Below are 13,860 nucleotides of genomic sequence, written 5' to 3' on the forward strand. Positions count from 1 at the left end.
AAGAGACAATTGTGATTAAAAAAATGTTAAGAAAGAGAGAGAGTGAACAGGAAAGAGGGAAACCAGTGGATCCTGAGGAAGGTGGAATAGGGGGGGAGAGCAGAATAGAGAGAGTGGTGAAGAAGATCATACAAAAGCCAGCTTGAACAAGTGAGTCTTCAGCTGCTTTTTAAAGGAGACCACTGAGTCCACTGATCTCAGGCTCAGGGGGAGAGAGTTCCAGAGTCTGGGGACCACAGCAGCAAATGATCTGTCACCTTTGGTCTTTAGCCTGGTGCTGCACAACCAGTAGGCGTTGGTCACTGGACCTCAGGGACCTGCTGGGGGTGTAGGGACTAAGAAGATCACCAATGTAAGATGGTGCTTGTCCATGTAAGGCCCTATAGACCAGAACCAGGATCTTGAAATTAACCCTGAAGTTGACTAGCAGCCAGTGAAGCTGGAGGAGAAGCGGGGTGATGTGGGTGTGTTTGGAGGACTTGGTCAGAAGCCGAGCACAGGCGTTCTGAACCACCTGTAGACGGTTCAGGGAGGCTCTGCTCAGACACATGAAAAGAGAGTTACAGTAGTCTAAGTGTGAGGAAATGAAGGTGTGGAGAACTGTCTCAAGTTCAGAGCGGGACAGAATGGGACTCAGCTTAGCAACGTTCCTGAGATGAAAAAAGGAAGAGCGAACAAGAGAACTGACATGAGAATCCAGGGTGAGAGCTGGGTCAAAGGTCACACCAAGATTCCTGACAATCATGGGTGAAGTAAGACTCCACCCCAGGGAGTGACTGAACCTTTAACACATTTACAGAGTACAATCATGTCTTTACAAAAAACTTCATAAGAGCTGGTCCAGATAATACCCACAAGACTGGATAAAAAACTCTCGGTCTGTATGTGGCAAGGTAGAGAAACGAGGGCCTGGGCAGGATCCGATCCCCAGACTCCCAGGTTAGAGTCATGCGCGCTAACCAGTCAGCCACAGGGACATCCCCTTGGCCAAGTAGCCAGGGAACATGATCAATCGAGACACTGTGACAGGACGCTCACACTGCCATTTGTATAATTAAACAAGCCAAGGTAAGAATGCATTCTGACATTATGTCAACCATGTGTAACACAATTAACTTCTAATTAGTTCTTTCAGAAAATAATATTAGAAAACATCATTAAACAGATAACATATTATACAACTCACTATAAGATGTGATCACACAGTGCAACCCAAACTGCAGTCTCTAGAGATCATGGGAACAAATTCCCAAGCTCGTCCTCTGCAGATTAATGATCCCTCTCATCGCGCCTGCAGGGTTAGCTGAGAGGCAGACAGCGATTGGTTTTTGAGTGCAGTGGATTTATGACAGCCCCTCATTTTCATGTCAGCCCAGTGGTGGCGCTAACACACACTATGAATATCTTGAGTACTGATCAGCCCAACATGAACATGTGATTAAATCTGTAATGTTTTTGGAGCTTCTGAATTAGAATTTAAAAACAACTATTCCCTTTTGGAGTGTCACAGATGCTAATGTATAAAAGCACAGATGTGTGTGTGTTAAATCTAGAGTCAAATCTGAACATTGCAGGCAACTAGAATATACAGTAAACGGCCAGTTTTCACAGTGTAGGAGATTAAAATTGTGCAGCAGCATGCAAGTAATTAAGTACCATAATAGAATTATGAGAGATTTTGTTGTTAATTTGGACCTTTACTAAATGGTGCCACCTACGGTCTTTTAGCTGATGGGGCTGGATGGTCTGATTCAGGCTCCAACACTCATCTGGACCTCGGCTAACTAAAATAACCATCCTCAAGACTATAGTGAACATGCTTATGAGAGATTATAGTTAAGGTGTGCTTATAAAGAGAATGCTGCTATTGTGTCCTTGGACAAGACACCCACCTAGCCTGCTGGTGGTGGTTGGAGGGAGGTCTATGTTCGGTAGTCTCACTTCCATCAGTGTGCCCCAATGCAGCAGTGGCAACATTGTAGCTCATCATCACCATCAGCGAGTGAATGTGTGGGTGACTGGCTGTGTTGTAAAGCGGCTTGGGGGGGTTGTAGAATCCTAAGAAGGCGCTATATAAATACAGGCCATTTATCAATTCCCATTTAGCTCATTTGTTATTCCAGATAAATGTATTGCTTGTATTTTCTTTTAAAATTATCAGGGGAGTTGAGAGGAATGGACTGGAAAAGATAGAGAAATTTAGGAAGGAGATTCATTTTAGGAAAATATTTGTGTTCAATCTATAGACATAGATATTGTCGGACAAAGCAAAGCAAATTTTTCTCATATTTATGAGAAAACGGGAGGTTCCCACCACCTCCATTTTGGCTGTGTCACATGTCTCGTTACGCCCAGGCAATCAAAAATGGGGAAAAAAAAGGTTAAGCTGAAGGTGGAAGCAGTTGAACCAGTGTAGCTATGAGCTAGCTGAGCTAAACCCCAAAGTTAGACAGAACTCTGGGGAAGCTAACCAGCACGGCTTCTTGGCTTCCGCGCAAGGCTGTAGTTGTGCTGGTCACCTGTTGAGGTCTTAAATGGATAGTTAAATTACAAGCAGAGCCTCAGACCGCTGCGATCAGAGCCGTGCGCCCTGGTTGCTTAAGTGAGGTCATGCTCCGCCACGCTCGGAGATCAGAGGGAGATTAGCTTCAAGCTAACCAGAAGCTAATGGAAGTTCTCGGTAGCTTTAAGCAAGAAAACGCGATTGAGCAACTCAAAAGTGAAGCTACACCAAGTCAAATAGCTGCAGTGTTTCTGTAATCTCCCTCAGAGAGCTCCACAGGTGACCAGCACAACTACATCGTTGCATGGAAGCCAGGCGGGGGTGCATCTCGGCCCCCTCTAGAGTAGTGATGTGCCTTTCATGAATGAATCAAATCTTTTGAACAGATTTTTAAAGTGAACAGCGAGAGCCGAGTCCCTGTAGAGCCGTTCATCTCATCTTCCAGTAACAACTCCCCCCAAGCAGTCAGCAAAACTCAGCCACTAACCCCCACCCACCACTGTGAGGGACGTCGACAGAACGCTAACCACCCTCTGCGCGCTCTCATGGACACTGGAGCAACATGTTGCTCCCAACAATGTCTCACCCCCACTCTCACGTCTCAGTCAGCCAGTCAACACGTTATACATCAACCAATTTTTGACCAAGCAGTTTTATCTTAAATGCACATGAATGCACCGCATTTGTTTCCAACCAAAACTTTAGCTATTTACTGCTAACAGAAAATTTTGTTGCAATAATCTATATTATTTGATAATAATCTATATTATAAATAAACCCACTACTATCAAACTGTTAGCATTTTATTAGGAGTCACTAGCATATTATTAACTTTTCTTAACATTAGCTCTACGTGATAGTTTAGATTTTATACTGCTATGTCATTCAAGAAGGGATGAATGTACATTATGGTATAGGAATTATTCAGACACACATCATCAGTAAACACCACATTCTGTGTATCCTCCTATAATCCTTGTTGGTACCAGAGGTTTACTGGTTACTGTGTGTTTGGTGCTGGGTTACAACACAACCAGTAATGGTTTAGGCCTCATTTGGACCAGTTGTAAACCTGATCTAAACATCTTTGTGAGTCAAAATGTATTTACTATACAGGAATATTGCTTTAAATTAAAATATTTTTATTCTAACACTATAGCTCAGTGATGGAGGCGTCTTCTGAGAGTTTGAACCTCCTTTTGCCTCATCAAGCAGACATGGTTCCTTGGAGAGGAAGATTTACCCGAGTTCAGAATCTTGGATCAGAACACATAGTTTGAACAGGTAAGCACACAAATATTACACTCTACACAAAATAATACTCAATAATGTTGCTGTCTTTTCATTTTTATAGAAACTTCACAGAACCTGAACCCTCAGCAGGCTAAAGACGTGCTGGACGGAGACGCTGGCGTTCGGTTTGATGTCCTTACCCTCTCTGGTTCTCCTGGAACAACTCCTACCATCAAACTTCTTGGTCTGTGTGTTCACATTGTTTCCTTTACATTGGAGAGGTTAGACATCTATTTATTTGATCCAGTTGTAACTTTGTTTTATGGACAGCACTTATATCTATTTTACCTGAATATACAATGTTTAAATAACTACATGTTGTATTCCAACTTTATTGTTATACTGTCAGTATGTGCTTTACCTTTTATTTTTTTAGCAGATACACACTTTGTTTATAATAAACTATCACAAGCTATAAGATAATCTCTGTAGTGTACCAAATGGCCAAGTAGTTCACCAAAATGGACCAGAAGTTAACTTTTAACTTGCAGGCCAAACGTGTTCATACAGGTCAATCTGACACTATATGAAGTCTATGAACTTGAGCCAATCTTCTTAACCAATCCTGCGTACATCACGGGTCCTCAAGGCTGCAAGACGCAGGGCCTCTTATCTACCCTCTTTGAATAAAGCCTATCTTCACTGGCTCATATAATGACTTTAACACTTCATAAGTTTATATCTTGTTGAATTAACAATACGCTTAAATCCAAAGTGTTTTAATAATGTGTCCTATAATTTACATTAATGAATGATGGGTTAATATTTTTCCTGTAATGATTTATTTCAGATCTTAAATTGCACCAGATTAGTATTTGTTGAGTTTAATAATTTAATCTATCAGTATGAACACACTAATCACCATGTTATCATTAGTGATTAAAACATTTTTGCTTCACACTGAGAATAATCTCTAAGTATCTGAGTGAAGGAGGTATTTGTTAATGCCCTTCAAAACTTGTCAAATTCTGATTAGTCTAAATTTGTCAACAACAGTTAATAAAAATAAAGATCACTTCCTGATTGAACCAGTTCTTCGCCAGCTTACTTAGCATAGCATAGCATAGCATAGCATAGTTTATTTATATAGCACGTTTAAAATGCAGCATGGGAGCTGCCCAAAGTGCTGCACAGGCTAAAACAAAACACAACCATTACAAGGAGCTAAAACAAAGGATAAAAATCTCAATCAAAAACTTGGTAGAACAGCCAGGCGAACAAAGCACTTGGGACCATCCTCTCTTTTTATTCAAACTCACAGCCGCTCTGCAACACTTGCGAGTGGTTTCACATGCTACAGCACTTCAGACGTGGAACGTCTAACTTGCAGACCCTGGTAGTATCTCATGGCCAGTGATATCTGAACTCAATGGGAGCTGCGACTCTTTCAGATCCTAGGAGCCATTTTACCTGGTGATCTCACCACCCTGGCTGCTTCATCTCTGGGTCCCGAGGGCGACCGTCACACAAAGGGGTATCGTAGACTCTGCCTGATGGTGTCGGATGGTTTTATGAATAAAACCATACAGTCAAACTGATTTTACAACCCAGATATTTCAAGATCTCTCAGATACTTAATAAGGTTTTGCTACATATACAGTACATCTATACATTCTATCATTTCATTCACTGTATGTTATCTTGTACAACCATCATTTCATTCATACTTTGTCATGTATATTAGTTTAGAAATATAGAATTAAATTAATTTTTATAAACTATATACTTGGCTCTGTCTGAATTAATACGAAGTGTGTGTGTGAACTGCAAGAAAGAGGAACAATCTGTTACAGAAATTAGGTTCGTCTGTGTTAGGGCCATATAGGTTGACTAAAAATACATTTTGATTCAGCTGTGAACCTTGTATGTAAGCTTGTAAACACCCGACCTGGCCACCTTTTCCTTAGTGTAACAATTTCATTGACCAGCAAATGTGTTTCTTGAATAAGTACTAATTTGGGATGATATTGTTTGAGTATATTCATTACCTTTTTCAGTTTAATTAACTTCCTGATGCCCCCGTACATTCCAGGATATTAACTCAAAATATGAATCGCTATTCATTCAACAACTATCCCAAAAGCCTTTGGGTTCTGTATTTCCCGCATGAATCCGTTCACCTCGGAGGGAGAGTAGAAGAGTTTTCAGTTGCCTTTGTGAAAGATTCTCATCTTTGCTGGAAAGGGCACCCTGTAGCTTACGTTAATGGTGAAGGAACATTTGCTTTACTTGGTTAAATTATTTACGTTGTTTCTGGGGAAGAACCGGACCATTCTTCCGTGATCGTTGTACATAACCTTTTTTCCCCATGGCCTGTCTGGCTGTAAAGTGATCAGAATTGATGTCTGAGTGCCGAAAACAAGCTTTACAGCTTTACTCTCACAGGTGGAGCATTATAGCTTCAGTTATATTGCCTCACCTGATACCAAAACTTTATTAGAAATATTTTCGGTTGTTTTAAAACCCAACGATTACGGAGACAGAAATAAAAGAGAAAGGGGGAAAAAGAAAGGAAGAAGTGGGGGGAAAAAAGTTCACAAAAATAAACTATAAAAGATGTAGAAGAATCCACTTCTCGACCTGCAGAAAAAGAGAGAAAAAAATAGGGGGCCCCAAAAATACAACAGAATCAAAATATCACTGCACCAACCGCATGAGGATATATAACAATAACAATTTTTGCTGAAAAGCGCACGGAAATAATTCATAGTGCATTTGGTGCCAACCACAACCTTAGCTGATGTGTGAAAAATGCACAAGTCCACACTTGTGGGAGCACCATGTGAGCACCAATGTGCGTGCACGTGCTTGTGTATGTAAGTTTTTTCTACAGGAGTGTTCGTAATGAGTATGAGGGACCACAGACTTGTCCCCAAAGACCTGAGGAAGATGGAGGAGATTGGATGAACAGATTTCCCAATATGCTTTGTTTGTTGTAAATGTTGAAGATAAAGCAAAATAAAATAAATTATTTGTGATTAATTTCCGCGAATGCAGAAAATTAGAGGATAACATTTATAAATTTGATCCAGATTAATGGAGAGCTGACATCATAGCTGAAAGAGATGCAGTTGGCTCATATAAACATCAGGCATTTCCAAGTTGACATGATAAAATACCGCATTTTAAGCTATAATTAGTAAAAACGAGATACACGGGCCTGTTTTCAGTCTATTATTAACCGTATCTGGTAAGCCCACTGACAACATAAAAAAAGGAAAAGAAAGACTAGTCATTAATGAATGACTGTCGGCCTAGCCCAAAATTACCATGGCCCACTGAGCAAAGTTAGCCTTGCTTGATGGCCAGTACAGCCCTGACCAGGACCCCAGAATGCTGGTACCACAATGCCACACTACCATGACCCAGCTATGGATGTTTTCTGCATCCTCAAAACCTTGGTTGCATGTAGGTCTTCAAAACTCCCATTCTCTCTCAGTCACATGTGTGCATTCACAAATGTAGAAATCAACCATGCAATCACATCAGCAATTCATCCACATCTCCCTCCTCCATCTATTATTCCCAACATGATGTAGCTGCTGTCGTGACTCGGACAGAATCTTGTTTATCAAACAAGTTGATTGTTCAGTATTTGCCAATTTAGAGCTTTTCAGATCCAGGCAAAACAGTAATGCAACATTGTGTCATCAGACTTAGAAACTCAAACTGGCCCCTCTCTCAGCCTGTATCCCTTCACTCTGCTCAGTATAATCAGACCACCGTGCTGGCGCTGAAATGAATTTTGTGTTTGTACAAAAGGACTCCTTTCAGAAGTCAGTGTGCCATGCACCTCTGACCAAAATCACTAGTAACATTTCTACAGAGAAAACACTGCTCACTTTCATGGCTCCACAGTCCTGCAATGAACTGCAGTGGACTGTGTATTAGTGCAAGAGTCGATCCTCTGTTTATGTCACTGTGGCCTTGTGATTACTATTGATCTAAAAAGGGCAGGAAATAGTCAGTCCTGCTTTGTGTAAGAGTAAGCATACACCCTGTAATGTGTGTGTGTGTGTGTGTTTGTGTGTGTGTGTGTGTGCGTGTGTGTGTGTGTGTGTATTTGTATGTCAGGTTGTCAGATTATTTTCCACTTGTTTTCTTTGGAATGATGCTACAGTCTGTAGTCAGCTGCAGAACACTCTATAAAGGCATAAAATATACTTTGATAATATAAAAGCACCTCCAAATCTGAGACCATGGTTCTCGACCGGAAAAGGGTGGCTTGCCAACTCCGGGTCGGGAGAGAGGTCCTACCTCAAGTGGAGGAGTTTAAGTATCTCGGGGTCTTGTTCACGAGTGAGGGTAGGAGGGATCGGGAGATCGACAGGCGGATTGGTTCGGCGTCTGCAGTGATGCGGACGCTGAGCCGATCTGTCGTGGTGAAGAGGGAGCTGAGGCAGAAAGCCAGGCTCTTGATTTACCGGTCGATTTACGTCCCAATCCTCATCTATGGTCATGAGCTTTGGGTAATGACCGAAAGAACGAGATCGCGGATACAAGCGGCCGAAATGAGTTTCCTCCATAGGGTGGCCGGACTCAGCCTTAGAGATAGGGTGAGGAGCTAGGACATTCGGGAGGGACTCGGAGTAGAACCGCTGCTCCTCCGGATCGAGAGGAGTCAGTTGAGGTGGTTTGGGCATCTGGTCAGGATGCCTCCTGGACGCCTCCGTGGGGAGGTGTTTCGGGCATGTCCTGCTGGCAGGAGGCCCCCGGGTCGACCCAGGACACGTCGAAGAGGTTAATTCTCCATTCTGGTCCGAGAACGCCTTGGGGTCCTGCCGGAGGAGCTGGTGGAGGTGGCCGGGGAGAGGACGGTCTGGAGCTCTTTAGTTGGGATGCTGCCCCCGCGACCCGGACCCGGATAAGCGGAGGAAGACGACGACGACGAATATAAAAGTAACTGAAAAACACTAAAAATGCAAATAACCTCATATAGTATAAAGCTAAAAGATCTCAAAAAGCAACACATCCGGCCCCATTCCAAATAAATTCAAATAGTAAAGAACTCAGAACTTAATTCAGTGCTCTGCAGACCTCAGCTGGCTATGGTTGAGGTCATAAGTCATGATTTTTCTATTGGGAGGCGGGAAGTGTCAATGATAGCACCATGGGGGTTCCACACCTCTGTTGACCAAATACAACGCATAGACCCATTTCATCAAAGAATATCTTATGGTGATCTCGAAGATTGCTCAGAAAAGGCTCTGTGGACTAATGAGACAAAAACAGAATGTTCTGGAAGGCGTGTGTCCATTTCCACAAAAAAAAAAAAAAACACATCATACCAAAATTTAGACATAGTAGTGGTGTCTGTGACTGCTTTGCTGCTTCAGGACCTGGACCACTTGCTGTAATTGATGGGATGGATTTTACTTTCTAGCAGAACATCCTGATGGAGGACATCTGATCTTTGACCTTAAACAGGTCGTTTATGCAGGAAAACCCTCCAATGTCTCTCTCTCTCTCTAAATATATATATGTGTGTGTGTGTATGTATGTATGTATGTGTATATATAAAATTATAGTTATAGTTAGTTACTAGTTGTTTTGGTCGTAATATTAATTTATTTCATTGTGTAATTTCTCATTTAGACCATAAACAAATTTTAATCTGCTTGTATGATGGATTTCTGGTCATAACAGGGTCAATGCTGAAGTTTGATGTGAATCTACCTCTTCTCATTACAGCTTCTCCAAGCTGAGGGTGTTAACGGCACAAGAACACTTGAGTAGCCTGGCTATCATGAACTCAGCTCAGTTCAGAAGCAGCACAGCATCAGATGACCTCATTGATGACTTATCATGTGTGCACCTGCAAAAGCCTTCCTCCATTATTGAAGAAGCTGCACTTGTTTTTTTTTTCCACTTCACGCACTGTCCACATCAATGCAAGAGACTCCTGAAGTTGTCCTACCTGGAGCATGACAGATGATAGACAAACAGGCTTTTATACTTGATAAACACATTTGCTAGTTAGTCTTTGCATCCCTCCTGTTTTCTATTGATTCTGTGTCCTAGGCCAAAAGAGAAGTAGAATAAATACATGATGACATCTTACTGGCTCCAGATAGCGGTTGAAGACAAGACAGCTAATTTATTTATCTAATTTTGGTTCAATAATAAGCTCTCTAATAATAGACTTTAATGTTTTTCTACCCCGGGGAGTTATGCAAATGATCCAAGGAGCAAAAATAGAGGAAATGGTTGTACGTGAGTTTATATTCTCCACAGCAACAACAATATTACTTGGACTCTTCTCCTGGGGCAATGCCCATTTTTTATTATGCCTAATGAAAATAAACAAATGTGTGCACGTGTAACCCCTTCAGTTTTAGTAGAAGAGAGGAAATGAAAACCGTCGGCCTGTAAATCATTGCCAGGTTTCGCCTGCAGTATTTTTCTTCCTCAGCATCTTTCACCAGCCCCACCAGCAGGATCTCCAGGCATTCCCTGGCTAACGTGGAGAGATGGTCCCTCCAACGTGTTCGGGGTCGACCCAGGGGCCTCCTGCCGGTGTCGGAACCAGATCTGCTCAGTGTCCTGCGCCAGTCCACTCGGCTTTCGCACATAAGTTTTGGAAAGATATCAGCAGTTTTGTCAATAAATTATTCTTTGTTACCACCTAAATGCTTTCTTTATAATTGTAATTTGTCAATAAAACACCATATTATCTTTGTTTTGTAAAGAATGTGAAACTACATAACACCAGCATCAGACTGCAACAAAAGACAACAGTTCTTATATGTGAAGCCATGTCTGTTTGTATTAATGTGGAATTCATCTGTATATTTCCTTAGTAATACATCCATTCATTCATTCAAAATGTAGCTTGGTGCCTTTTCAATAAAATTCTTATATCTTATTTTGCCCCATTTCATCAAAATCAAGAGCTTTGAGGGTCACCGTTTATCTTTGCATTTATTTTACATTTCCTTTGGAAATTCACACATATTTTCTCAGAAAAGTGTTGATTTTTAGACTACAGGACTACAACCGCTAAGACTACAACCCTAAATTCATTCTGACCAATCAAAATCATCATTGTCAACGTGCTAACGTAACTTTTATGAACGTGGTATCTTAACTTCCATAAGTCGTTCAAGCATCTACTGTGACGTATTTGCCAGACATTGGACCCCGAGCAGATCTGGTACCGACACCAGCATTCTCTTCGCATGTGTAAACCACCTCAGCTGGCTCCTATCAACATGGAGGAGCGGTGGCTCTAATCTGAGTCTTTCTCAATGGAGAAAACTCATTTGGGTCCAATGTACATGTGATTTTGTTCTATCTGTAATAAACCACAGCTCATGACCATGATGATTGGGTCAAAGATAGCCCAGTAAACTGAGAGCCTTACTTTCTGACTTCCCTCCCTCTTCACCAGAACAGACTAGTTTAGTGTCCGAATCATAAATGCTGTCCTGGTCCGCCTGCTGCTCCATCTTTCCCACGCTCATGATACTTAAACTCCCCCCAAGTCCCCATAATCCGGGTCTGAAAATGAAGCCTACATGGAAGTGAAATCAATTACAGTTCCACCCTCATCCGCTGGGGGCTGGTGTCAGAAGAGAGCAAATCATGATTGACTCCCATGTTAAAAATACCAATTTCACAGCAGAAATAAACATGTTTACAGCCTGGATCCAAAACATGTTTTAGGTTTAATAGATATAGTTTGCACTCATGACAATTCTGAGGGGGGTGAATTTTTTTGTCACTCCTCTGTTTAAGTGTATTAAATGCCAAAAATTCTGAATAATTAATGAGCATCAGACCCACATGACTGCAGAGCTAGCTCCGTAGAAAGGCCTCAGCCTGAGCCTCGCCTGAAAACTGTTCCGCGATTTTTAGTCTCTCAACTTAGACCATTAGTTGTAGCATTTGTGCAATCGTTTTTGGATATTATTTGTGCAATTGTTGGACAAAGAGACTTGCTGTGGCATTAATTGCACTAATAGAGCATCCAAGGAGTCTCCACTTCATTTTTTTCGGTAAGTAAAATTATTTTTATGTATTTTAGGTCACTGCCGAGCTAAGCTTAGATTTTAACATGTACTGTTTAACCATGAAATTTAAATGTAATAGGATAAAACCCAGTGCATTTAACATAACGCTGCATTTTTGAAAATGGGTTGAAATATGAAATGTTGGTGGAGCTGGGTTCCGACTATCGGTCTGGACTCCCTCCCTTCAGCGGCAGCTCGGCGCATCTCTGATCGCAGCGGCGCCTGTCTGCTGCGCGTCTGCCGGCTTGTGGAGCACTCGGGAGACCTCTGTGTTCTACCCTGTTTTCCCTTTTGTGGAATTGTCCTCCCATTTTGGCTAAAAAACGTATTATTGGAGCCTATGGAAACGAATTGTCCAGTATATGTGTTGATGACTCCCCCACTTGAGGTGGGACCTCTGCCCTGACCTGGAGTCTTAGCCATCCTTAGAGATGTGATCAGGAAAAATTCCTGAAAATATTGACACTGGTCCAAAAACTGATCAAATTCAGTCGGAACACTGAGCTGTGTCACGTTGTGGGGATGTTTAGGACCCAAATATGCAGATAACCCAGACGACAAGAGGCAGAAGTTGGTTCAAAGTAAAAATCCTTTTATTTTGCAGGATAAAAGAACAAAAATAAATCCAAGGCAGCGAGCCAAAAGTCCAAAAGTCCTGGAGAACTGGACACCCAAAGCTCTCTTAGAGCACCAAAAACCTAGAGACAAAAAGCTCACTAAGAGCACGAACACACGCGGACAACAATACAATGGACCGACAACCACACAGAGACAAGACGGCTTAAATAGACTGGGAAGATGAGAGGGAGATGAATTGCAGGTGTGTGGGGAGAGGGACCAGGTGAACACAATTACTAAATCAGGGAGGAGGAAGAAAACACTGGTGGGAAAAAACACACTAAATAATGAAAGGATGTAACAAAGAAAAATGACCTAAGAGAAAAACAAAAGACCAGAAGGCATGAACCATAACTAATATTCTAAGGGGAAGCTGACACTAAAGGAAAACACTACAGAAAGAAACTACAGGGGCGTGGCTAAGAGGGGGCCAAGAGAGCACAGGACCTGGGAGAGGGAAGTCTGAGGGGGGAAACCTAGAGGGCAAATGGGGAACACCAGGAGACACATGAGGAAGACGCAGACACGACACATGAGGGCGCTAGAAGACACAAAAGGAGCACCTAGAGACGAATGAGGACAAAAGGAGACACATGAGGTGAGACGCAGAAAGACCATGACAAGCTGAAGTTTAAAGCTAAAAATCACGCAAACATACTGGAATCATTCCAGTCTCTTTGTGATCCACACTGTAAACATGCTGGTTTTTCAGGCGAATAATCTTTTAATGACCTGCGTTTTTTTTAAAGTTGTTAATAATATGTGTGTTATGTTGTTATTGTTTTAGTAATAGTGTTTGTTATTTGATTTCTGAACGGTGACATTCCAAACCAACTGTTTGGTAGTCACACTTGAGGGTTACGTCATCATTTAAAAATTATTCCTGGTAATACTGTATACCTTGGTAAAATGTGGAGGAAGTTGGACGGTATTAAAATTTGGATACTGCTTAAGCCTAGTAAACAGGACAGCAATGCTGCTTACAACAGTGCGGTAGTTTTGCAAACAAGTGCACATGCTTTGTGATTAACATCTGTACTTAAGCAGATGTCTAGCGTTATTGGCTAATGCTGAGTGGCGCTCAATTCATATGGCACAACGTTTTATCAGTGCAGGTTTAAAAAAAAAAAGAAGAAAAAAAATTCCTGAAAGGGGAACCTCCAGATTACTGCTTTAAACTCCAAAACAAACCCCTTTGTTAGTGGACAAGATAATAATTAATGCTGGTAAATAAGCAATACAAGTGACACAGTTATTAGAACCTGAGCTAATGTTACAATTTCATTTTATCTCATTAGATTCATATCTAACCTGATGAATCTAAAACAAATGGTTTTATGAGGAAATATTAGTCTAGATTCTAGACCATCATTTGTGCGAAAAATTCTTAACAAGTACATTTGTAAATAAAACTCAGCTCAGGGAGATGTGGTT

The 13,860-nt window shown here is 41.6% G+C and overlaps 1 long non-coding RNA gene across 1 annotated transcript; it reads left to right on the forward strand.

Annotated features, from left to right (window-relative positions):
* The first annotated feature begins 3,380 nt into the window (after positions 1-3,380).
* LOC139066278 (uncharacterized) lies at positions 3,381-9,966 on the forward strand. The gene is made up of 3 exons (XR_011519211.1): positions 3,381-3,787; positions 3,858-3,980; positions 9,488-9,966. It is a non-coding gene; the product is annotated as an uncharacterized lncRNA (long non-coding RNA).
* Positions 9,967-13,860: the final 3,894 nt, after the last annotated feature.

The sequence above is a fragment of the Nothobranchius furzeri genome, chromosome 2 (assembly GCF_043380555.1).
Source record: "Nothobranchius furzeri strain GRZ-AD chromosome 2, NfurGRZ-RIMD1, whole genome shotgun sequence".
In the NCBI taxonomy this organism is placed as follows: domain Eukaryota; kingdom Metazoa; phylum Chordata; class Actinopteri; order Cyprinodontiformes; family Nothobranchiidae; genus Nothobranchius; species Nothobranchius furzeri.